The 26390-nt window shown below is 41.0% G+C and overlaps 1 long non-coding RNA gene across 2 annotated transcripts; it reads left to right on the forward strand.

The window, feature by feature from the left end:
• The first annotated feature begins 441 nt into the window (after positions 1 to 441).
• LOC120542948 lies at positions 442 to 25088 on the forward strand. Of its 2 annotated transcripts, none has more exons than XR_005636263.1 (3): positions 442 to 542; positions 10998 to 11081; positions 24081 to 25088. It is a non-coding gene; the product is annotated as an uncharacterized LOC120542948 (long non-coding RNA). The 2 variants fall into 2 exon arrangements; XR_005636262.1 differs by lacking the exon at positions 442 to 542 and adding an exon at positions 8159 to 8270.
• Positions 25089 to 26390: the final 1302 nt, after the last annotated feature.

Raw genomic sequence — 26390 nt, forward strand, 5'->3', positions numbered from 1 at the left:
TTAATGGGTATTTATTTTTGCAGACGCTTTTATCCTAGATGACTTAGAAATCTCAGGTGCATGAAAATAAATGGCAGAGAAAACTATCTACACATAGATACAGTATGCTATTAATTATATTACAATATACATTTAATAAAAGCTTCTTCACTGTAATCATTAGCATCTCATTTCACTTTTTTAATGTAAGTACATGTAACTCATTTTTATTATTTTCACAATCCAGTTATTTATTTAAAAAATAAACTGACTGTACCTGTTAGAGTGTAGTGTGCTGAATTCAATTTATTACGTTTCTCTTATTAGGCCAGTTTGCTTTATGGAGTTTAACTGCCCTATCTGATTTCACGTTGGAGCATTTGCTGATTGAGTTTGCTAACCATTCCTTTTTTTTTTTGTCATTTGCTTTTTCCAATACATTGAGATAGGGAGCTGGAGCTTCTCCAAGGAACTAAACAGAATCCAACTCTGGAAGGAAGATCTTGTATGCAGAGGGTCAGTTTGGTGTCACCATTAAAACCAGTGCATGGAACACAGATCTGGTAAGAAATAAGGGCATTCATAGAAAGTCAAAGGGAGAACATTCAAACTCCACACAAGGTTTGGACCCAAGTCTCTGAGGCACCAGTGCTAAATGTTGTCCTACCATTCTACCTCCGTCGTATTAAGCATTTTGTTCATTTTTTCTGTTTTTCCTTTTCCACTGAAGGCAGGATAAAGCATAATGTTTCATGGTTAGCACAGCACCCTCACAATGCAGGTTGGACTAGCTACTGGGTGATGCCCCCATTATTTCTGCATGGGTACCTAATTTCTCCTTTCACATCACGAACACCTGACACTCTGCCAATGTGAGTCTGACCTCTAATCAGCTGACTGGCAGCGTATCCGGGGTTTGGTTTCTGCTTTGCTGTTGATGCTGTCAGGTTAGGCTTCAGCTCCCAGTGTGCTTCAGCTTTATTAAGAAAATCAGTGAATGAGCGATTACTGTCTATTGTATTTCACTATTTATTACAGTGAATGACAGCCTTGGTCCTGGAGGATCACACTGCTTTCAGGTTTCCTTCCCAGCTCACTTCTTAACTAGATGTCAATTCTTGTATGAATGGAGTAACATTTAGTTTCACAGCTTCGTCCTGCCTTCGCTGTACAATGTTAGAAATTCCTACAAGTCTGTCATGAGAAAATAAAAAAGAATGGACTGTAGAACTGCGCAGATTAGTGCAACAAGATCCTCCATTTGTGAATACTTTATTAAAAAAGCCTCAGCATAAGAAGCACTCATTGGGCTTAAATAGATGTTTAGCTGTTGATCTCCTTGTTATTAAGGCCTTCTTATTAATAGGCTGCTGGTTAAGCAAAAAAAAAGAAGATAAAATGAAGGCAGCCAGTCACATATATGTGCAAGTGGATGACGTCCACCAAAATGACACCTTGCTGAATATCATAGGAAAATAACATTAATTGAGGGTTTAACCTCAGATGAAAACCTGAAGTCACTAGAGCCCTCTGAGATAGGATGCTCTAGCCTTGCAGTGCATCTTTCATTTATCACCCTCCAACCATTCATTTCCTAATCGATTCATCCAGTTTGGGGTCATGTGGACCCAGGTGACACAATACAGAACGGGGTGCCCATGCCATTGCTTTATTTGAAATTGACTGGGTGGACATTATGATTTGAGTATCCTCTCTTTCCATGCTCCTTGTTTTTGAGTAAAGTTGACCTTTTTAGATTTTATAGTATAAGAAATATTAAAGCCAGCATTGTTGTGTGCCAGAGCGCAGTTTTCGGAGGCCCCAGGTTAGGTGGGTTTCTTCTTCCATCTTAAGAGTTGTCTTCATATTGACTTGTCACTCTAAATTGGCCCAGAGTGTACAGCATGTGACTGTGAGCACTGCGGTCAAGCCCAAGCTGTGCCTTTCCAAAGCCCTGACCAGTAGAAATAGGTATAGAAGATGGATAGATAGGTTTATAGGGTTCACTGTTGTCACAAACAGTGAAACTCTTGCTTGCATGGGCTAATCAACATCTCCAGCACTATTAGCGAGTATACCTACCATACCTTGAAACTAACATCTTCCTTAACTGAAAAGTTTCATTACCTATTTGTCATATACAATACAATGTGTATAAAATATATATATATATATATACTGTATATATATATGTGTACTGTGCAGTGGACGGCCAGGACCCATGCCTGGTTGGGACGCCCCTTTGACACTGGGTCCGGGGGAGCAGCCATGGGATGCACACTACGTCCCCCAGAACGCGTGGTGGCAGCCCTCCTGGGTTACATTGGGGCCACAGGCGTGGGACTTCAGGGCTCAGCCCTGTTGGGCTCTGTGGCGAGGAGGAGCTGCATGGCATATTTTTACTTGTGCCTCCTTTGTCAGTCTGTGTTGGGTCGGGGCCTTATCCCACAACTGTAAAAAATGGTAAGGCGGGGGGGTTAGAGATGGGGGAATGTACTTTACACTCTTGAGAACTCAAGTAGTAGTGGCAGCTCTCCTCTGCCTCATCCTCTGCCTGCACATTCACACCACCATTTCTGTCTTACAGTGCTCGCCTGGGCATAGCAATAACATAAAGCCACACTATCCCCAGTGCCATGAGGTGATCCAAGCCAGATTCCTGTTGGGGCTCTGCTTGTGGCTACACGTCCATCAGTGGAGAACCATTTACAGATAAGTGTCTGCTTTCCAGCTCACCAAGCTGGATTTATACTTAACTGTACCAGCTGGTTACATCCTTTCAGACACTCTCTCAGGTCCAACCGGTGAATGTTACAGTGCTAATGCTGCTGTAAAGACAATGAAACACATTAGAAAGCTCTTCATAGTGTTGTGAAATATTGGAGTGTCTTGAGGTGACTTTGTTATTGCTTACATCATAGTTTATTAATGACAAAGTATTTAATTATTTAGAAGTTTGCCATACTGGAAATAGTGTGGTAAATGACTGGATCCATGAAGAAGTCCCTTTCCTAACCCACCGATCTAGATGGGGGTCTCCAAGACTAGAGCCCTTCCAAGCATTATTAGGTGGTGTTATCAAATTACTGTCCACATAACAGCAGTGCAGAGTGAGGATGACACAGCAACTCAGAGTCATGCCAGTCAGCTATTTACATCTGCTGCACATTGAAGCTTACAGTGAGTACAGGGTGTTTTACAATAATTAGACATCACACTTGGGGCAGCATACAATACAACAGGGTGACAAGATATTGGCATTGTTATGATTGGTCAGCAATCAGGCGAAGATCTTTGACTAACAAACAAGCAAAATTGAAACCAAAACAGAAGGAAACCATTGCACGTTGTAAATTTCACATGTCAGCATAAGCTAAAGCAGGAGTTCTGTCTCACCCTGTAGCAAGCAATGTGTTCCAGCAAGTTGGTTTCCTGCTTCATCTCCCCTCTTCCTGACATGCATCTGCATCTCAGCGCAATCCTGGCACTCGGTTTGTATAAATCAATTATGAGGCCTCAAGAGTGGGATGGAGTGCTAGTGAACACACTCATTCACACTGAGCCAAACCTGCCATGTACACAGGCACATAGACACAGGGAGAGCACAAGCCACGCAGATGCCTTGCCAAAGAAACAATGGTACATAGCTCTAGCGTTACCCTTAAAGATGGAAACGGTGCATTCTACATATTTTAATTTAACACTTGGCACCATTTCTGTGTATGAAGGAATTTTAAAGAAAAGAATTACATAAATGAAAAATTATACACAAAACTGACAATAAATGAATAAAAACAATGATAATTGAGCATAAATGATTAAATGTGCTATAAAATGTTTTGTTGCTTATTCTTTAATTATTTTTTCATTTTTTTTTTAAAATTCAGCGTCACCACATGCAACACGAAATACACCTTGGAATAAAAACTGTAGGATTGAGAGGATCTGACTGGGGATGGGATGTGCACAGTTGCCGGTTTGCACAGGCCTGTAAGTCATAGGATTCCCAAGGCAAACAAAGCACAAGTTCAAAGTTGTGACTGTGCACATCCATGACGGACTCGAGTGCAAGAAAACGTTAGCCAGAATGAATGCACTAAGACAGGGGTCCTCAATCCCAGTCCTGGAGAGCCGCAGTGGCTGCAGGTTTTTGTTCTGACCTGGTTGCTTAATTAGAAAGCAATTCTTGCCAATAAAGCACTAACAAGCTATGAAATTAAATTAACTCTGCTATGTCAGGTCATTCTCATATCCTAGATTTTCTTTCCCTTTCTATCATGCAAATGATTTGAAGGCTAAAATGGACGAGTAATTCTCAGTCCTTCACTTTTTTCTCTTCATTTTTCTTCCAAGTATTTAATTAAACCCAATAGTGCAGATAAATACACACAGGTGTAAATGTAACTAAGCTAAATGGAGAAATGCTGCTCTCTCTTGTCATTTGCATGTTATTGATAATAAGCAGCAATTAAAATAGCTGTTTAAGACAAAATTAAGCAATAAGGGCTCAAAATCACTAAAGTGAAGCAGAAGTGTTACTTTAGCAATAAGTGCTTTTTATTAAGCAACTGGGTTGGAGCAAAAACCTGCAGCCACTGCGGCTCTCCAGGACCGTGATTGAGGACCCCTGGACTAAGAGACAGAGAAAGGGAGAGAGGGGTTTGGAGTATGCGCTGATTACATTGCATTGCTGCACCCACCACACGGCAAACCACCCAGATTGAGATCCAAGTGCAGCAGGCGGCACCTTAGCACCACACTGAACAGTATGAGATTTTCTACAGGGGCTGGAATGCCAGTCTTGCTACCGACCCCCAAGTTTTCCCTGCAGGTTGGAGGACCTACATGCAGGGCTGGATGCATGTCATACCCAGGATGGAGCAATTGCAGGTTAAGGGCCTTGCTCAGGGGCCCAACGGAGTGGAGTCACTTCCCTGAATTTATCATCCCCACTGAAGTCTACATCTGACGTGCGGTGTCCGCCTATAAGTGTAGCACTTCATGGCTGTTGACTATTCACCAATTAAAAAACATTTTTCGATAGAGCCCACTGATGGAATAGAGAGTTAGAAATGCATTTTTCCTTTGTTTTGCTTATATTTGCTGATACTGGTTTTGGTATATCATTTTTAGTGAAAACTTAAATCAATGACATTTTCTAATTATTACTAATATTGCCAAATTGCTAATTTCCTTGTCTATGTGCTATCTGGATAGGGCACTTGAGGACTCTCAGGTGAATCCCCCTAAAGGCGATAAAACTGGGTCGAAGTAAAGGTTTGGAGATAAAAGACCATCCCAGTCAGCAAGCAGCCATTTGAAGTCTGCAGGGTTGAATGCAGACAGTCGTGCAGGTAACAACTGTACAGCTGGTTTTGACACTTCTTCCTGCCTCCATTAAGAAAAGAACCTAAGAAGTTTGTTGGTACTTTTTGAGTTGGCTGGATCTGATAACATAGAGAAATACTCACACAGGCACAGGGAAAATATGAAAATTGCCAGGGGGCTGGATTTGAATCCATAATGCTGGATCTGTGAGATACTGGAGCAGCACTAAACACTGAATTGCTTTGTAGCCCTAAAAGAAATAAAGCTTTCAATGTGTTTGTTGTGCAAGTGTGCGCACCTACGCTTTCTAATGGGGTTATAGCTGTGTTCTTGTTTGACTAAGCACATCCTAAATCTTGCACAAAAGTAATCCACCGAAATGACTCATAAAACTGGCTGTTTCTGTGGTGGCACTCCTGGCTGCATAGCAGAGAATTAAGCAGGGATCAAAAGGAGCTCACATAAGGTTCTGGTGTTGAAAGGTACGGGTCAGGAGAGATTTAAAAGAATTATGAAGTCATTACAAAAAATATGGAAAAACATCATGAAGGACGTAATACGTGAATTGGTATTTGTGCGTAACACTGCATACAAACACAGCCATATGTACTCATACCAGGACAGATTAGACTCCCATATAGAGAAGGGGATTAGGTTCTTGAAGGAGGCAGGCTAATGGCCCAGAGAAGTCACCATGTGGAACCCAGTGCACAATGAGGCTCTCGGCCCACCCATTATTCTGTACAATACACATCTTTACATACACGACACATGACAGTACTACATACAGAATATTAATGAATTGAAAACAAGAAGAATGTAAAACATCACACGGCAACACAACCTCCAAGCCTGGTCCAAAATGACATACCTATTTGTATGTTTCCAGAAAAATCCATTTTCAGGCAGGAGACAAGCCATGCCAGCAGAAGCTTGACTTATCTTTAGTCGTTGACGTAAACACAGGATGCTGGCTTGCTCTCCCACCCAGTCAATGGTCAATAGCCACATCATTCACTTCTCACTATTGACTCTTGTCTGGTGATTTTTTGTACCTGCCATTCCATCACATGGCATGTAAACCCATGCATATTCACAGTGAGACAATTTAGAGCCACTGATCAACCTAACGCACGAGTCTTTGGGCTGTGAGAGGATGACCTGAGTGTCTGGGTAAGAATTCACTTGGAAAGAACATGTGAGCTCCATATGGACACACACAGTCCAGGCTGGGACAGAAACCCAGGACTCTGGAACTGTGAAGCACTCACCACGACACCACCATGCCAGCAACTTTACATGTCAAAGTTTTGAAATATAGGACTGAAAATTAAGAAGAACACGAAGAACAAATGCTGCTAGTTCCATGATGGATTGCTTTTATTTTTGTTTTACTTGAACCTCCCCCAGTCAGCCCAAAGAATCAGAAGATAAGAACCTGCACATGACAAATCATTACAACACATCAACAATATGGGGAAATAAAGGCACTCTTCAGAGGTGTGCATTATGTATCCTTCTCTACCTATGCATTTCTCTCGCTCGGACCATTAATCTGAGGTGTGGGATCCGTGCCGTGAAAATGGTAGGCATTACAACATGCCCGTATTTAAGGCAGCTACCTCACAGCTCTTTAGAAATTAACACCAGTGCAGTCTTTACAGCCTCCTTGTGTTCTTATTCTACATTAAATCATATCTGAATGGGACTTTACATTTGCATTAATTTGTTATGTTTAACCATTTATATATGTGTATTTTTATATACTGTATGCAAATGTTGTAAGTTTTACTGCTGTTACATTCAATTTACAAATTAGTGAGTGTGTACATAGTGAATAGAGCCATATAAGAATATCGGTGTTCTTCCTGGGTACTCTGATTTCATCTGACTTTTCTAGAGCCCTATTTGGAAAGGATTAGTTTTACACCAGGAGGTGGGTAAGGCACTTATTACTGGGGGATTTATGTAATTTTAGTCCCGTCAAAATCGCTCATGTCAGTAACTTTTTTTGGGCTGTGCGTTCACGTCTCAGTAAAGATTAGAGAGCTTTTTACCTTCTGGTGCACAAAAATAACAGCAGGTTAAACTAGTCCCGTCACAAATTCCATCACGACTAAAATTACGGATGTCCGGTGCCAGAAGTGAAAAAAAAAAGAACTGCTGGCAATAATTGATGTGCATGTTGAACAACAAGGGGTGGAGAATCGCCTCGGATGTCCGAACGCGCTCTGATGTACACAATTTATATCAAAGGGCAGTTTAAGGGGCAGGGGTATGGTGGTCCCCTTGGAGGTGCAAATGGACATATTGTTATTATAAATCAGGGCTACAAATGTTGTCTGAACTGACGGTATGTATCTGCATGCATAATATTACCTATGGGAAACTGAGAAAGGTACTGGTGCTTACCTCAACCACTGACATTACCACACCTACTGATGTAGAACTAATCCCGTCTGAAAAGGGCCAAAGACTAACAACTGTTAAAGCTGTTAATTGTCCAAGTATAGGCAAGTGCGCTCCATGACAGGCTGCCATTGTGTCTGGCTTTGTCCTGAGAGGCATAACAACTGTAATGGAAGTAATCACTCAAGAGTACTTCAATAAGGCTTGGGGAGTTGCACCGTATAATCTCAGACTAACAATATCAAAATTGAGGTCAAAGAATTCAAAAATAGAAAAACATTCGACAGCAAATATGGGCGATAATGGTGTTTATATAGAAGAAAATGGTGGCAGCAATTGGTCATGACAGGAAGTGACAAAACGGAAGTGACATCATCAGAGATGACTGGAAGTGACGTCATCAGAGATGGCTGGAAGTGATGTCTTTACAGTGGAGCTGGAAGTGACGTCATCAGGAATGGCCAGAAGTGACATCTTGATGGTGGAGCTAGAAGTGATGTCATCGAAGGATTGTTGACCTGGGATTGTGGCCATTTTATGAAACCGGAAGTCGGGTAGGTGAATTATTGTTTTTCTTCTTTGCTCCTGTAGATGGAGAGAGAGAGGCAGTAGTAGCTAGAATCAACCCTTTGTCTCGCGAAATATCTCTCACCTTAGGACTTGTTGGCTGCGTGTGTGACACAATGTAAATGCTACTTTCACAGTGTCCATGGTCACTAAGACTTCTGAAAAGGAGGGATTCAAGGAGGTCCTCCTTTATTGCATTGCTAACAGATCCGGACTACCCAGTTAACTGACAGATACACATCTAAGTGCAGCAGCCTAATGGAGTCCATTACATAGCATCTCAGGATCAAAGCTGCCTCATACAATGTAACACATGCTGCCCTCAAGACCCTATGGAAATGGAAGGAAGAGCAAACAAGAGTCAGAAATCATCTAGTCTGAGTTTCCCCTCTGCACCTTTGGATGTCTATGTGGACAGAAAATGTGTCTGTGACTCAAATATAGTTAGTGTTTTCCTTTTTATTAATTTTTCTGTTTTTAGACATTGTGGTGTATATATACAGAGGGGTTTGTTGTTTGTCATAATATAATTATTTACTGAGCTTCTGTAAAGCCAAATTTCCCCCTGTGGGCTTATGCAGTTCTCTCTAGCTGTATGACTAGTATATCTCTAGCTAGCTATCTACATTCTCGTGGCCCTTCTTTGTAATTCTGCAGCACCTTCTCTGCCATGATGTGTAAGCCACCATCCATCTGTGTCATCGTCTTTAAATAGGACAGGAAACCATTGCGGTACATCTTCCTGAGCCATCTCTGCCTGAACACAACCTCCCCCAACTCCTTTAGACTTGACAGAGAACTTCAGCAACTTCTTTATTGAGCACAAATACCTGACAAAGTGATTTCTCATGCTCTCCGTTCAGTTCAGCTTATAGTCTTCCTGCAAATTCTTTTTGTAACTTCCTGGATACACCCTGTCATTTAGCACACAAAACACTCATGCAGGCATTTTGTGAGCTACAAAAGGAAAGTCTAAACAATAGGGATAGGCTTCATTTTTTTGTTTGTCGGGCTTTCTTCATTGCATAAAGCACAACAATGACCCTACCAGTAAGACCCTTTTTTTTTTTCCCCTGCACACGGACGTTGGTCAGGGTTGTCAGTAACTTCGAGGATACCTAATGCCAGGGTGCAGTAACAGCCTAGCTTGCCAGCCTTTAATGACCTGCTGGCCAACATTCTGTATGACCTGACACTTTCTGTATTGTTTCTTGTCATATCTGATCAGCCTATTTTATAACACAAAGGAGCTCACTTCCCCATTTTGTTGAACTACTTGGCTGACAGGTCTGCGCGTGAGAACAGTTCCTCTACTAACTCCCAACATATCTCATAAAAAACAAACAATCAACCTTTATGTTATACAGCACCACCCGAAATCCATTCACAAGTACAGATATTTTTTAATAGCCGCACCAGCTTAAGTGACAATGGGCTGGAGGCAGAAGCTGAATCGGCACCCTTGTGGCTTAGTGCTCTTGATGTGTGCTCATCCAACTTTGAGGATTGATCCTACTCTTCGGAGCCCTCCCTGGAGCTTTTGGGGGCAGCGCCAGTAGCGGATTCATCCAAATCCCTCTGATTCTGCCTGTTTTGCATTTACAGTAAATATATTTTAATATAACTGAATCCTTATTCAGTTCTTCTGAATTGGTGCAGTCATCTCAGGCTGTCCATCTTCTATACTGACCTGTTAATAATAATAATAATAATAATAATAATAATAATAATGTATTTTATTTATATAGCCCAAGGCGATTCACAGAGTCACTGAAACAACAGCAGGGTGTATGTAACATTAGACACAAATACTTTCTGAATAGAACACTAGAACAGATAAATGCAGGATATACAAAGCAATAGATAGAACAAAGAGAAAAAACCAGAGTAAAATACTAAATTCAATACTAAAAAAAATACTGAACAAATTACATAATTTGAGATCTAACACAAAATTATCCTGTGCACCTGGACAAAGAAGTAAACTGAAAGAAGCGTCAGAATGTTAAGTTAAGTTAACAGCTGTCATGAACAGATGAGTTTTCAGCTGTTTTTAAAAAGAATGAATTGAGTCAACTGATCTAATTAATTTCCAGAGGTCATTCCAAAGTCTGTCCACTATAAAGCTGAAAGCCCTGTCATGTACAGAGTGTAGGTTAGTGTGGAACACAAGACTCCCTGAATCAGAGGACCTTAGTGGGCAAACAGGAGTGTAGTGATGGAGAAGGTCACTGGTGTAGTCCAGTGCAAGGCTATTTAAAGCTTTGTAGGGTATTAATAGAATTTTTTATTCAATCCCGTAAGACACAGGAAGCCAGTGAAGGCAAAGCAGGATGGGTGTTACGTTATGTGTTCACTGTTTGCTGATTCGTGTAAGGACTCTTGGAGCAAGTGATGATATAAGATTAGTTTCAATAATCAATGCAGGATGTGATAATAGCATGGACAAGTTTCCTTGTTATTTTTTGTATCCTTTAGCCACTGGCAAAGTGCAAAGTTTGTGCCCACAACAGCAGATGTTGTGCATCCACCCCATTTAAAAAAACAAAATGGTTTAAAACTGTATGAAGTCAGAAACTTTTCAAATAAATGTTTTTTTGGAGATTGCAATTTGTTGCAATTTATGGAAAACTGTTGTTGCATTAATATAATAAACCTTTTTTGTTCAAATCCCGCAAATCATTATTTCTGCATTTTCTCATCTTTATTGATAGGCTCAAGGTCAGTGTGTGAAATATTCCATGGTAGTCGGTGGAGTCCCTTTGGCTGAATACCTGAATACTGGACCACTTGCTCTGGTACTGTACAATCTACTCTCTATATATAAAATCCTAAGCCTAAAAGTGCAACGATTTTATGTCAAGTTTTTTCCATCCATCCATTATCCAATCCGCTATATCCTAACTACAGGATCACGGGGGTCTGCTGGAGCCAATCCCAGCCAACACAGGGCGCAAGGCAGGAAACAAACCCTGGGCACCCACACACCAAGCACACACTAGGGACAATTTAGAATCGCCAATGCACCTAACCTGCATGTCTTTGGACTGTTGTCATGCTTTAAATCGGGCTTATTTTAAATCCTACATATATATGTTTGGTATCATTCTTTTCAGAATTTATCGAACTTTAATGTGATGTTGTTAGATTTTCAGATTCTTATTCCATTTTTAAATTATAAACTAAAAAATATCAAGAACTCACATCCTGCAAGATGAGACGTTGTGCTAAGAGATTTAACCATGGCCGGGGCTTGGAAGTAAAAGACAAAGAGTAGGTCAGCTGCTGTAAATGTTCGAAGCACCATGCAAGATGCAGATCACGTGGCACGGCAGTAGCAGCAAGCCAGCAGCTGATCGAGCAAAGAGGACGTTCAAAAAAAAAACAAAAACTGTATTTGTTTCCCATTGTATCACCGTTTGTAGCCCCCCTTCACAACGTGAGCGGCAGAGATGCGAAGTGGCTGGAACGTAGCGTAGGCCGGGCTTGGTGAGCGAAGCGAGCAGGAGGAAGCCCCTAGTTCAAAATAAATTAGATTTGGAGAATCATTTAAGCTAGGGGTTCTCAAACTGTTTTTTGTTTTTAATTGGACTCCTGGGCTAATTAAGTGAACTGTTATTTCCCAGATTCTGTGTTTTGGGAACAATATAGAAATTAGAAAAGTAAGTTTGGTAAAGAAAAAAATATTAAAATGTACTAAGCAGTTATGATTGGGAAAAATGTATTTTCCTTTCTTTTTAACATTTTATCTTGATTTTCATTCTACTTTTCCATGTGTTCTTATTGTATAATTAATCCATTATTTACTAATTAGCAGGTCTCACTCTAAAGTAGCTCCAGCCTTTCACGATTCAGTGTTGTTTGCCTGGGTGTCTGCTCTGCTTGTTTTTAATTGTCATTATCAAGACACAATGAAGGGCGCAAACTGCACAGAGAAAGGCAAAATTTAATGAAAGCAACAAAAGAGTGTCAAGTATTTAAATCTATAGCAAAAACAGAAATATTTCTAAATGTATTATAAATGTATAAATGATGCTGCTGTGCTTTTCTGAATGCAGAATAAGAGAAAAGGAAAAAAATAGCAGCAAATTCAATTTGATCAGTGTTATCAGTTGTCACTGATTATGAAGCTGGCTGGAACAAAAACCTGCAGCCACATTGGGTCCCTAGGACCGAGTTTGGGAATCCCTGATTTAAGATATTCATGTGCATTGTACTATACATACTGTAGATATGCAGTCTGCAAACAAGAAATACTCCACCATTACGCAGAAAGACGCTTTTCATAACGCACACAGCTGAAATACTATTGGTCAAAGACCGCTGTTGGCTTTGCCTGAACCATTTAGGTTTCCCGCTGAAGTCTGAAGTTTAATGCCAGCTTGTTTTAAAGTGTGCACTGATCTCCCATCAGACCTTGTGTACTCCTGCTGAATGCTGGAAATGGAGGTCCTCTCTGCAGCACTGTCACAGGATCATCCCAACAACAGGCTCGGTTATTCAACAACTAAATGGAGCAACACTGAAAAGCCTGCATGGAGTATTGAATTTATTTGTTTCCTAAGAAAGTCTTCACACTCTTTCTCATACCCTCCTGATTTAAAGGATGCGGACTACTGCAGCTCAAATATCTGCCCTGATTTCCACGAGACACTCGTCTTACCTGTTTATACTTGAAGACTACCATCTTTCACTTAAGTGAACTTAAGTTTTGTTTTACGGTTTATTTTCATTTTTGTGTTGTCTTGCATTTGGATGACATGTCTTGTAAATGGATGACATTCTCCTACATTGCCATTTTTTCAGCATGGGCACCACTATTTTGAGTTGACTTGATCTAATGTTGCTAAAACATTGCTGGTGTGCTACAGTTATTTCAGGATTCTTTTTCTTGTTTTGAAGTTTTGCTGGATTTATTTAGTTTTTCCTGTAATTGGGTACAGTTTCTTTTAATGTAGTTTCATCTCATGTTGTCATTGGGTGGTACCTCCATGAGGCGGGGCCACCCTGACATCACCACTCCTGAGACCTCCCTCTTGCTATTTAAGTCCAGGTAAAGACGACCTCAGGCTGTGGTGCATTGTAGTTGCTTGGAGTCTGTACGTGTTGTGTTTTCTTTGATTTTGACCTTACAGCTTTCGACTGTTCTATTGGATTATTTGATTTACGTTATGAACTTGAGAGTCTCAAATTCAAAAAGTGAAAAACAATAAGTAAAATGCCTACTGTGGAGAAATGACTATCAAAACTCAGTTGGAAATAAAAAGGGCAATGATGAAACGTTTTTTAAAAGGATTTGTTTTAACAAAAGCTCTGTAGCAAAAACACAACACAATGGCACAGAAGGGAATGTCTTCCAAATAAGCAATCGACCTGCCCATCACCACAAGGGACTTCCCTCAGCCATACAAAAGAGGGGTCAACACACAGTCCCTTGCAGTTCACTTGAATGTGTGTGGAAACTCTAGAGTGTCATAGCAATTAGGAACAGCTGTACACCTGCCTGTCCGTGCAGTTATCTAATCAGCCAATCATGTGGCAGCAGCGCAATTATGAGTCAGGTCAGGAGTTTCAGTTAATGTTCACATCAAACACCAGAATGTGATCTCAGTGATGTTGACCATGGCATGACTGTTGGTGCTGATCTCCTGGGATTTTTTCACCCAACAGTCTCTAAAATTTACTGAGAATGGTATGAGAAACAAAAACATCCATTGAGTGGGAGTTCTGTAGACAGAAACACCTTGTTGATAAGTCAGAGGAGAATAACCAGACAGGTTTGAGCCGATGGGAAAGACTACGGTAACTCAGATAATCACTCTGTACAACTGTGGTGAGCAGAAAAGCATCTCAGAATGTACAACAATTTGAACCTTGAGGTGCATGGCCTACAATAGCAGAACACCACGTCAGGTTCCACTCCTGTCAGACAAGAATTGAAAGCTGAGGCTGAAGTAAGCACAGGCTCAACAAAACTGGACAGTTAAAGACTGGAATAATATAGTCTGGTCTGATGAATCTTGATTTCTGCTATGGCATATAGATGGCAGGATCATAATTTGGCGGCAACAGCATGAAAACATCCACACAACCTGATTTGAGTCAATAGTCCGGGCTTGGTGGTATTGGAGGTGTATTGAATGGTATGGGGAATGTTTTCTTGGTGTACTTTGGGCCCTTTAATGCAAATCAGTCATTAATTGAATGCCACAGCCTATTTGCATCCCTTCATGGTACACATCTCCTAATGGCTTCTTCCAGCTTGACAATGCACCATTTCACAAAGCAAAAATTGTCTCAAACTGGTTTTATAAACATGACAAGGAGTTCGGTGTTCTTCCGTAACCTTCCCAGTTTAGTGGATCCAATTCCAATAGAACACCTTTGGGACGTGAAAACGCAGGAGACATGAATGTGCAGCTGGCAGATCTGCAAAAATTTCATGATGCAATCATATCAACATAGACCAGAACCTCAAAGGACTGTTTCCAACATCTTGTGGAATCCATGCCAAGGAGAACTGAGGTGGGTTTCCCCATTCACTCCCATTTCCTCCCACAGTCCAAAGAAATGCAGGTTGTTTGGATTAGCGATACTAAATTGGCCTCTCATGTGTGTGCTTGTGCTCTCCCCATGATGGACTGGTGCTTGATGATTGTTGGTTCATGACCCTGCTCTGAATAAGTGTGTTAAGACAATGAATAGATAGAATGTCAGTTTGTTAAATACATTACCTTATTTAAATTCTTGACTGGCTCCATTTCTTCCACCACAAATGTATTCTCTTTTGTGTATTTTTATGCCAGATTTTAATACCAAACACACAAAAAAGCAGCTCCTATAAAATCCACAAACAGAAAATGACAGCACTCATGCAAATAAACGCACAATATGGGATGTTTAGATGGCTGGTGTTTAATTGTGCAGCATTTTTCTCCTTTTTTCACCAGTATTTTCTACTTTAGCAAAGCCGGATGGCCAACTAAGTAGAAGCAGCTGCTTTTTAAGCTGCTTTGCCAGTCTAGAACTGGGACGCTCTTCCTATCTAGGCCTGCCAGGTGTTTCTTGTCTTGCCTCAGAATATATCAGAGTTGGCCGGATGTTTCTGTCTTTCAGAGAATATGAAAGTGCGCCTTGAGAGTACCGCTTTATCAAAAAGGACAGAGTGCACATGTCACACATTCTCATATCCACTAGGGAGGTCAGGAGAAAGAGGAAGTGAATTCAGCATTCAGCTGAAGAGGAATTGAAGCAATATTAGCAGGCCAAGGGCACCTGCCCAGGAACAGAATAAATCATGCAAAGCAGTCACAAAAAAAGATCCGGTATGGCAGAAATAAAACACAAATAAAAAAACAGCAATGGTAAAAAGTCAGCTAGACTGAAGTGACTGCAAAAAGGAAGCAGGTAGCATAGCACTTCAAATTCAGTAAATGGAGATCTTTAAAGGCTTCCGAACCATGTAGCAAATTACATTGCCTGGGCATTTGTACTTTAGTTACCTGGCACTAGGCAACGTTCTCCTACTTAATATGATTTGTCCAAGAATTAAATCATTTTTGAAATTATATTGGGATTTTCCCTTTGCCCATGTGGGCTTCTTGCCACTTCCCAAAGGTCATGTGAGTTGTGTTGATTGGTAACTCCAAGGCCTGAGATGAAGTGGCATCTCAGCCAGGGTTGGTTCCTACCTATGCGACTGACTCACGCTTTTTGGGGTTCTGCAGTGCATAAAGAGAGGTTTTGACTTGGTTGTTGGTGATTTCTCCTCAGGTCGCCAAACTCTAGCTTTAAAAAAGTGATGGTTTGTTATAGGGAGCAGCTCCTGAGGTCAGATGTAGAGACATCTCCATGCTCTGCTTAGACCTCACCCCTGTAAATCTTCGCTCTAAAGCTTTTTTTGTCATGTTATGGTCCTACGGTAGATCTTTTTCCCCTTTATACTCTTAATTACATAGAGTTTAACAAAATGTTCCCAAATCCCTGCTGTAACCCTCATATGTACCCTTTTATCTCTGTCCAGAACAAGCAGGAGACAAAAAAGTTGCACATTTATTGATGTATTACAGATAATATGCCCAAAATATAAGGAAGCAGAATACAATGAGTGTTGGTTAAAATATTAGAACCTGTTAATGAGCTACTGGGTGACTTTTCTCCAGCATGGCCTTTGAATGGAGCGAGTGATGACTTGGGTCTCCTCCATGAATGAGACTGCATGTCTTTGTACACCTCCTCTTATTGTCTTAGTCCAATAGGACGGGCCGACTCCCTACTTCACACCAATCCTATTCGCCCACAACTCAGTCCTCCAATGACCAATAGGATGAGCTGACTCCCTACTTCACACCAGTTCTTGTTTCAGCCCAAGTTAGTCCCATTCCATCCACAGCTAGATTATCATTTCATCTCAGCCCACCTGTATTCCCCCAGGCTATCTGACCGAGATTTTACCCTTACTAGTGTTAACCTATAGTAGTTTTTTTGTTACATATTTTTATTATAATATTTTTTTTTGCTAGATTGGGTTGAGAGGAAGAGTCTTTATTAAAAATGACAGAATGAGGACCCAGGGTGCCCCATAAGGAGGCACCCTGTCAGGAAGCATTAATGTGGTGTAAGACGCTAGGAGTCACTGTTGACACTTAAAGCCAACATACAGACGCTCAGCACACAGGGTAAAAGCACTCAGAAGTATTTCAATGCTTCTTCTTTTAAGCAGTGCCTCAAAAGCACCCCAGCCACAATAAACAGGCAATTAAATAATTATAATCACAAATCTGTCCTCCACACCTCCCAGCAAGGTCTGTCACACCCCTCCCGACTCCAGCTCACTTTCTGGGTCTCCAGCAGTCATTTAAATAGTCCATGACCCGGAAGGGCTTCTGTTCTTCCTCCCACATGATTTGCCAGCATTTCCGGGTCAGATAGAGAATCCCAGTTTTTTAATCAGCCCTGAAGTACTTTGGGATTATTTAAAGTTTTAAACAGACATTTCTTCAGGAACTTGAGTCTAGACTGACTGTGAAATGAAGAGATGCCCTACAGAAAGCAGGGACATTGAACTCTTATGGTCAGACGCAGCATGGCAGTGGCAATTTTATTTGTTCTTTTTGTTTACAGGATTTGCTTGTCTTCCACTCCCTTTTGTTTATCTGTCGTGTGTGTGTGTATACATATTTGGAGAAAATAAATAGAATTAAAAATTTCCCTGCTGCCTTTTATGAAAGAGTAGCCTGGCACACCATCTTAAAGTCAGCTTGAAGCCCTTTTGATGCTAGCAGACCGTTAAATGTCAGGCTGTAACTAGGCAAACAGCGGCTTGTTTGCATTCTAATGTGTTCAGACACCCTGACAGCACAGCGGCACAGTGCTTCGTGGACTGGCCTTGTGACTCCTGGGGTCTGAGTTCAACTGCTGACCCACTCAGTGTTTGTGGAACTTTCCCAATGTTTTCATGTCACAAACTTGTGAAGAAGCAGCTGTCAGTATGTGTGTGAGTGTGAGCTGGTGGCTCATCCAGGGTTAGCTCACTCCTTGTTCACATTCCAGGATAGACTTTGATGCATTGTGTACCTATAATGAGAAGAATGAAGTTCAAAACTGAGAGGATGTTTTACCGTTTTATCTTAAAATTGTCCATTCAATGCACCATGTAGGCCTCCTAGAGTTTGTAGTGATGAAAAACAAGAAATTCTTTTCAACTGTACCTTAGCCTATTAACATTGTTCACCCCACAATGCCCACCCATGGGTACCTTAGCAATGGCTGCTGGGAGCACAGCTCAGGGTCTGCTCCCAGTTTCCCCACTGAAAGGACTGAACAAGGTTATCTCTCCACCTATGCTGCAAGACCAGGGTTAGACAGGAACATCCACCATCTAGTGTCAGTAAACACAAGGTAGTTTCAGTGAGATAATGCCAAACTTGATTTCATCTAAGGCTATGCATATTCACAAAATGGCTGTAAACACTTGACAATTCAAATCAATGTCCCATAGCAGGCTTCATCAGGTAGTTAGTCATTAGCATTAACAGGGTCATTGAATATTGCAAATGACAACAGCCAGAAGAGTAGAGAAGCCTTTGCAGGTACAGTATCAAGAAGGACAGACAGCCTGAAGAATTCTCAGAAGGACAAAGAACCTGAAATGGTTTTACACTCTATCTTTTATAACGTTCTTTGGTGGCTGCTCAAGATGGGTCCAGCTGCAGCTCCACACTTTGGTGTTGGATTGAATTGCAGGGTTTTGTCCCCTGGTTTACTTAACTTAAGTCAGATAATTCTCCCCCAGTCCTACAGTAATCTTAACCATAATATAACCAGGCATATCACTGATGTATAATGTAGAGCGACGGGCACTAAGCAAACTCCTGTCAATCATGAAGAATCCACTGCATCCACTGAACAGTGTCATCTCTAGGCAGAGGAGTAGCTTCAGTGACAGACTTTTGTCACTGTCCTGCTCCACTGACAGACTGAGGAGATCGTTCCTCCCTCACACTATGCGACTCTTCAATTCCACCTGGGGGAGTAAATGCGAACATTAATTTTATTTAAATTTTTTTTCATTTTTATTACTATTTAATTTAATATTGTTTCTTTGTATCAGTATACTGCTGCTGGATTATGTGAATTTCCCCTTGGGATTAATAAAGTATCTATCTATCTATCTATCTATCTATCTATCTATCTATCTATCTATCTATCTATCTATCTATCTATCTATCTATCTATCTAGAGCAACAACCTCCTCAACAGAGTAGAGCTCTGGAGGTCCACAGCTTGGGGTCTGTTGGGCTGGTCGCACAAGAACTACAGAAACATTGCGCTCTGACCTCCAAACCATCATGCAAAAAGACAACTTCCCTTATGGGGATATATACTAGGGGGCTCTGCCCCCTGCTCTCTTTGCTTGCTAACCCCCATGCGGGCCCAACACGCTAGTCATTTCCTAGATCTGCCGCATGCGACAAATCGTGGTGTGCTTTTGGATAAACACGAATATCTACTCTGTCTTTGATATCTCTGTCTTTCAAAACTATTATCACTGACAATTCATCACATGTTGGTTTATTATACTGTATATGCGAGTGTGATCTTTCAGTTTCATATAGAAATCCAAGAAGACTTCTTTGTCTGTGTTTTTCAGATACATTTCGTGTAAAGTGTGATACTTTTTGATTTATGGTTTTTCATCCATTATTGGCTGTATAATTTCTAATACGTCCGATCGTTTAACTCTTTCAATTTTATGTTGCTTCTCCGTGATCATAAATATAAATCTGACCAAATTGTGGTTTGTTGTGGGACTACAGATTCTCATAGCGTATGGTCCTGAATTGTGTAAATCTACGTTTTGAGCAATGATTGATGCGAACGTGAACAGATTATTGTAGATTTGTATATTTTGCCTGTAGTGTTTGTGTATTTTACTTTCACCAAATAACAAATCTTTTATTTCTCACGGATACGCCTCTTCATAGGGAAGAACCTCTGCATGTGTATCGCACCAACATTTTTGAACCTCTTTACAATGTTCTAATTTGTCTTTTATTTCTGGCCCCGGGAGTGGTTAAATCTCTTGGCACAAAGTCTTGTCTTGCAGGACTTGAAATTATCTTTCTGAAAATGTCTCGTCTCATCCCAGGATAAAAAGTCTCGTCTTGTCCCAGGATTTTTTTTATATAATAGAGAGATACGTACACACACACACCCACACATATACTGTATATTGTGAAATGATGATCCTTGACACAGGACAAAGGTTTGGGGCAGCCACCCATGTATTCGACTTAGGCTGCAAAAGGCAAAGTTTCAATAAAATTGTGTATAGATCTGAGTCCAAAACAGAACTCCTCAAAGGAGGAAAGACGTCGGGTTTTATAGGGAGGTTTAAGGAAGTGATGTCGTCCTTGGGGCCAGGAAAGGAAGTGATGTGCTCCTCGGGGCCAAGACGGAAGTGATGTCTTCATACTCAGGTAGAGTTGGGATATCAGCCTTGAAGAGCTAAAGGTTGAAAAGATGTGGTCTTTAAGAAGCATATGTGCACACTGGGCAACCAGTCCACAAAATGACGAGTGCTTCTTCTTCTTCTCCTTCTATCGGTTTATGGCGGTGTGCATTCCACTTGAAGGTACATTCCTGCCACCTACTCTTTCGGTTTTAACTGCATAACTTGCTAAAATGTTCCATATTTGCATGACCTTTTTTGTGACTCCTTATTTCCATCTGGAATGTCATCTCTTTGATTGACAATGATATGTGTTTTCATCACTTAACAGAAAGAGTTCTGCTGAATCATCTTTATTGATGCCTTTGAGAATTTCCAGACCTGGATGATGTCCCTGTGTTGATTTGAATTCTCAAGACTACCCATTCAGTATTATAGCTTTTTAATTCATGCCATTGGCCAGAGCCTATCCTGGCAGAATCAGGTACAAGTCATGGATGGGCACAACTTCATCTCTGGGCTCAATCACACACACAAAACACTCACTCATTTAACTTAGCCTGCAAAATGTTATGATGTGAAAAAACTGCAGCAAAACTCACAGCCAAGGAGGTGCTGTGCACATGGAGCCCAGGCCTACTATTTGAACCCTGGACTTGTGAGTCAGCAGCACTGAGCACTCTGCCTGTGTCCTGTTACAGGCTTAAGAGATTTCATCTCCCATGCCTGTGAACGCAGGACTTGACCTCTTCCCCATGGAGCGATGCACTTGCTTGCTCTTCTCTGACTTTTTTGTTGTGCACCGTGCAGAACTGCACATACCACTCCAGACACAGCCTCACTAGCATATTATACAGGCTGAGCATGATGTCCCTTCATTTATATTCAGAAGTCTTCACAATACAACCTAACATTTTATTTGTACTTCCAACTGCTTCTGCATATTTTGTCTGCAGGATCAGAAGGTTAGGTCAACGTAAGCCGCTAAATCCCTTCTAGGGTTTGCTTTTACTGTATAATAAATGTTTTGCTTCCCTACAGGAAGCAGTTTTCCACTTGCCTGCATTTAATTGTATTTTCCAGGTGTTTGGCCCATTTTAAATGCTTCTTTTTTGTACTGCTTACTCAGTATTTGATACCTCTCCAAATTTGGTGTCATGTACAAATTCCACAAGTTTACTCACTTCATCGGAATTGGTGTCACTAGCAGAAATTAGAAATTGAGACACTTTGTCTATATCTCACATATCGTAAACTTGATGCCACACATGTAGCAACTGATCCTCTCTGTCACCTTTGCCACTTAAATGTCCCTAGCACTTTTCTTCATATGCTTTAGGGTTGACAAGTCTCTGCTTTTTGGCCTGATGTCTCTAACTGCCTCTGTTACTATCCCACTTTACTTCATATATCTCTACTTCTGGACCACTCTACTACCCTTACTTTTATCAAGCAGTGGTTACTTTGTCTAGCTTGTCTTACTGGAAACCTCTCTTTGTAAATTTCAGGAAATCCGGTTTCTTTAACCTAGTCCTTCTTCAGCTTTCGGTGGCTTGGATCAATGGATTATCTGGATCCAATATTGGGGAATAGAAAGCTGTCATATGTTTTGTTGGGAGCTGGTGTACTGGTGGTCCGTGTCATGTTCCTAGTCTAGATCCTTGAATCTTCTCTTTCCTCTTTCCTTTACCTGACTATTCTGCCTGACTTCCCAGTCTATATCAGCATTGGTAACTTTTAATTCTTAAAAAACCCATTTCAGAGGATGGTTGTGGGAGGGAAGGGTCGGGGGCCTGTGCTGTGATGGGTCTGTTGTTACTTTCTTTTACTGCTGATGTTTGACTAGGTCATTTGAATGACTCTGTGGTGGGCTGGCGTCCTGCCCAGGGATTTGTTCCTGCCTTGTGCCCTATGTTGACTGGGATTGGCTCCAGCAAAACCCCCTGGACCCTGTGTTAGGATATAGCGGGTTGGAGAATTATTGATTGACTGACTTTTCATGACTGTTATTTTTTTTTATTATTGAAGTATAATAAAAAGATTGATCATGAGAACACACCCTAGACCAGTGGTCTCCTACTCTGGTCCTGGGGAGCTGCAGGGGCTGCAGGTTTTCATTTTAACCCTTTTCTTAATTGGAGACCAGTTTTTGCTGCTGATTAGCTTCATTTCCTTTCATTTAAATTGACTTGTTTTGTAAGATTTGTTCCACTAAATTTCTTCATCATCCCTCTGAATTGCTTCATTAAGTGGCATCCAAACAGAAATGAACTGTGAAGTGAGTGAGCTAACAGAAGACCAACTAAGTCAGGCCCTCCAACTCCAACCAATTTCACTCCAACCAGTTGCTTAATTAGGCTCTGATTATTGTTGTTAATTAAACTCATTCTTTAATTCCATGGCTTGTTGCTGCTCTCATTGTGCAATAGCAGACATTTCCAAAATGGTTGATTTTCTCTTTTCTAAGAGTACTGCTAAAATGTTTTAGAGACCTGAGCAGATCAACATTCCTGAGACCTTCACCTTTCTTTATTTTCAGATATTGTATGATGGACACAGTTTGCTGGTTATGTTTTGGCTCATTTAGTATCTCATTATTGTTTGGCTGCTAATTAAGGAAAGAAAACAACAATTAAATGATCTGAGTCTTCACAAACAAATCAAATGAAATTAATTGAAAAGAAGTTCATTAGCAGCAAAAACAGGTCACTAATTAAGACAAGGGTTAGAATGAAAACCTGCAGCCACTGCGGCCCCCAAGGACTGGAGCCTGGGGACCCCTACCCAGGATTCCCTCCCCCATTCTCCCTGTTCTTTAGATTCTTTAGATTCCTGTTAGTTACCTCTCATGGCTTCTTGCTTCAGAAGTTTATTTTTTGGTGTGGAACTGTTTTTAATCTCTTTTAAAACCCTTTAGTAAATTATGTATATTTGTCTTTAGCCAGCTTAAACAAGTCTAACAGTTTGCTTTGACAGGTCTCATATTTTACATCATATAAAGAACCGAGTTTCTGGGAGGAAGATATGGTGTAGAGGGTGCTGTGCAAAGTAAACCAATAGAAAAGTTGTACAGCATAAAAAAGGAAAATAACCTAATAAATGCTGTTAATTATTATGCTACTTATTTCTAGCCAGTGAATCTGAATCCCCATTATAGATGACAGCCTGGCCCATTTTCATAAAGCTGACAGGTCTTAAAATCACCTCAGGGTGCTGTATGGTACATAAACTGGAACAGTGGATAACGCCACATCCAGTGGCCATACTAAAACACACACGGCTCATATTAAGAACTTCTTTAAGAAATGGCGAATACAAGTAAAACCAAGACTTCTGAGACAAAGGCTAAATTAAGTCCAAAGGAGAAAGGCAGTTTCCTGTCAGTGTGAAAGTGTAACACATGCTTTTGTTTTTAGCCAACCAGATTTTTGTAATTCGCTCCTATGGTTACAATACGCATCTGTTGATGCACTTGGACACCTCATCAGTGATGCAGCCTGGGGTCATCAGATGTGTTGGGCGTTTCAACATCAGACACCTTCACCCAGGCGATCCAACTAGGAGTGATCAGTTTGTAGTTCCCTACAGATTTTATTTTTTCTCCAGCCGTCTGGAGTTTTTTTGTTTTTTCTGTCCCCCCTGGCCATTGAACCTTACTCTTATTCAATGTTAATTAATGTTGATTTATTTTGTTTTATAATTGTGTCTTTCATTTTTCTATTCTTTAATATGTAAAGCACTTTGAGCTACTGTTTGTATGAAAATGTGCTATATAAATAAATGTTGTTGTTGTAGCTAGTGCCCAAGTAGCAGGTGACCATAGTTTTCTCCTCTTAATCTGCAGAGATCAGGAGACTTTTTCTGCTGCCTCTTTCATAGTTCTGATGGCTTGACTCTTACCCACACCAGTGATGCCCAGAAGATTGCAAGCTTTCCACAGAGACAATGTTGCAAAGCCTCTGCAGCCCACCATGTGTGTCACCCATGCCTGCGACTCTCTTCCTCCAGCCCTAAATACTTGGCTTTCAGGTGCTCGTGGGCTTCCTTCATCCTCTCCCTGCAAGGAAGTGTGAGTTCCAGAATGACCACCTTGCTTGGATAGTTCTAAGAATAAGACCATGCCAGGCCTCAAGTTGGCTTCTGTGATTCTGGCTGGGAATGGAAACTGCTTCTCCAAGTATACCTTCAACTGCCAGTGAGTTATGATTGCAGAGATGAGACCCACTGTTGTCACCCCTCACCCAGTGCGTTCAGGAAACTGCTCAGAATGTGCTTGAACACCCCTAATCCCCTTCTCTGGTACAAGGGACATTTTGGAGATTCAACCTTTCCCCAGTGGAAAAGGTTGGATGGACTGGGCTGGATGTCATTGACTGAATGTATCAAGAGCTTGATGCTGAAAGGCTCCACTAGCCACAGCTCAGACCAGGTGATCTTATGGCCCATTCCTATTTCAATCATGCAGCCTATCAGAACCACCAAAAAGACAGATCAAATGGCAGCAGTTTGTTCAAAATTCAGCAGTATGAATGTTAGGTTGCAGACAGAAAAAAGTGCCTGAAAAATGTTACCTCTATTAGCATAGCTTCACTGACTGCCTATGTCTCCTTAGGATTGATTTTAAATTAATTTTAATCATGTTTAAGGCTTTGAAAAAATTTGCACCTTCCACGTGGTTGGGTGCAGCAACCTGCTATCAGCGCCTGCTCCCAACCTGTGTTTCCACATCCACAATCGAAATCTCAGATCTTTGAACGCTGGCTCTCTCAGAGTTCGGAAGGTGAAGCATTAAAGAACTGGTGAAACAATGCTTTACTTTTTATGCACCAATAATCTGGAACATATTTATTCATCGGGCTGGTAATACAGAGCATTAAAAAAATGATGAAAACTATTTTGAATTGTTTTTTTATAATTTATTCATAGCATGTCAGTTATAAAAGAGTACAATTAATTGTGCATCATTGCTTATTGTAAGCTTTACGTTTGTTTCTCTGCATTGATCAGAATGGCTGCTTTCATAGGGTACAGCTATTAGACAGTTCTAGGGATGCACATTTAACTTCTTCACTAACTATTCCACTGCAGGGCTTATACCAACTGGAGCTCGTGGATTCCTCTGCTCCCTGACTATTTGACCATAGCATGTTTTTTTTTTTTTAAATTGGTCACTGATTTTTACCATAATAATCATTATGGTAAAAGACTGAGACTTTATTGTAATTTGTCAGTTATTATTTATAAAGCACTTTGAACTACACTTCTAATTGAAAAATGTGCCATTGAAATAAATGTTATTGACGCAGGTGATTAGTGCCACTGGTCTTGGGTCCTCATGCTGTCTATTTTGTGGCCTCTCGAAATGACTGGTCCGAGCTGCTCGCTACAGTCGGTAGTCAGAGTTCCTGGTCAGACTGCCTACTATTTGAGCTACTGGCCTTTGGCCTCCACTCTTAAAAATAAAGGTTCTTAAGCGGTTCATCAGAGCGTTACCATAGGAGAACCATTTTTAGTTCCCAAAGGAACCCTCTTCATGAAATTTACAGAAGAAGCCTTAATTTATTCAGATCTGTAACAGGTGCCGTAAATAGCCATGAATAGACGATAACAGATTTGTAAAATATCAGTGGCCTCTTTTAAAGGACTCTGGATGCATGCAATAACATGGGCTGACTTTAGGTTGTCTTGATCTGTCATTATCCTTCTAGGTCACCTACTGCTTCTGTTTTGTTCACATATTAGGAGACCTTTCAACTCCCAAAGGATTACGTTAAAACGTTTAGAACCCTTCCCAGAATAAAATGGTTCTTTGCACAGCCCAAGAGCACAAACAAAGCCATGGCAAACCGGTGCAATCAGTCAGCTGAGAGTCGCTGGTGACGTCACATCTCGAGCGAACATTCTTGACGAAGATGACAGCTATACCACTGCCCTTCCAAATGCTATCAGTACTCACACTTTATCCACCTACTTTTCACACGTTCAGCATCTCAACTCTCTACATGGATATCTCCACCTCAGTGAGGAGCTACAGCAAGTTGTCAAGGGGCTCTTTGTGAAGTTTATTGGCCAGTTGGCTGCTTGTGACAGCTGTGGGTCAAGGAGGCCACTTTATAGGGCTGCTTTCCAACAATACTGATTTGGTGCCACTTGT

Source organism: Polypterus senegalus, chromosome 13 (genome assembly GCF_016835505.1).
Source record: "Polypterus senegalus isolate Bchr_013 chromosome 13, ASM1683550v1, whole genome shotgun sequence".
In the NCBI taxonomy this organism is placed as follows: domain Eukaryota; kingdom Metazoa; phylum Chordata; class Cladistia; order Polypteriformes; family Polypteridae; genus Polypterus; species Polypterus senegalus.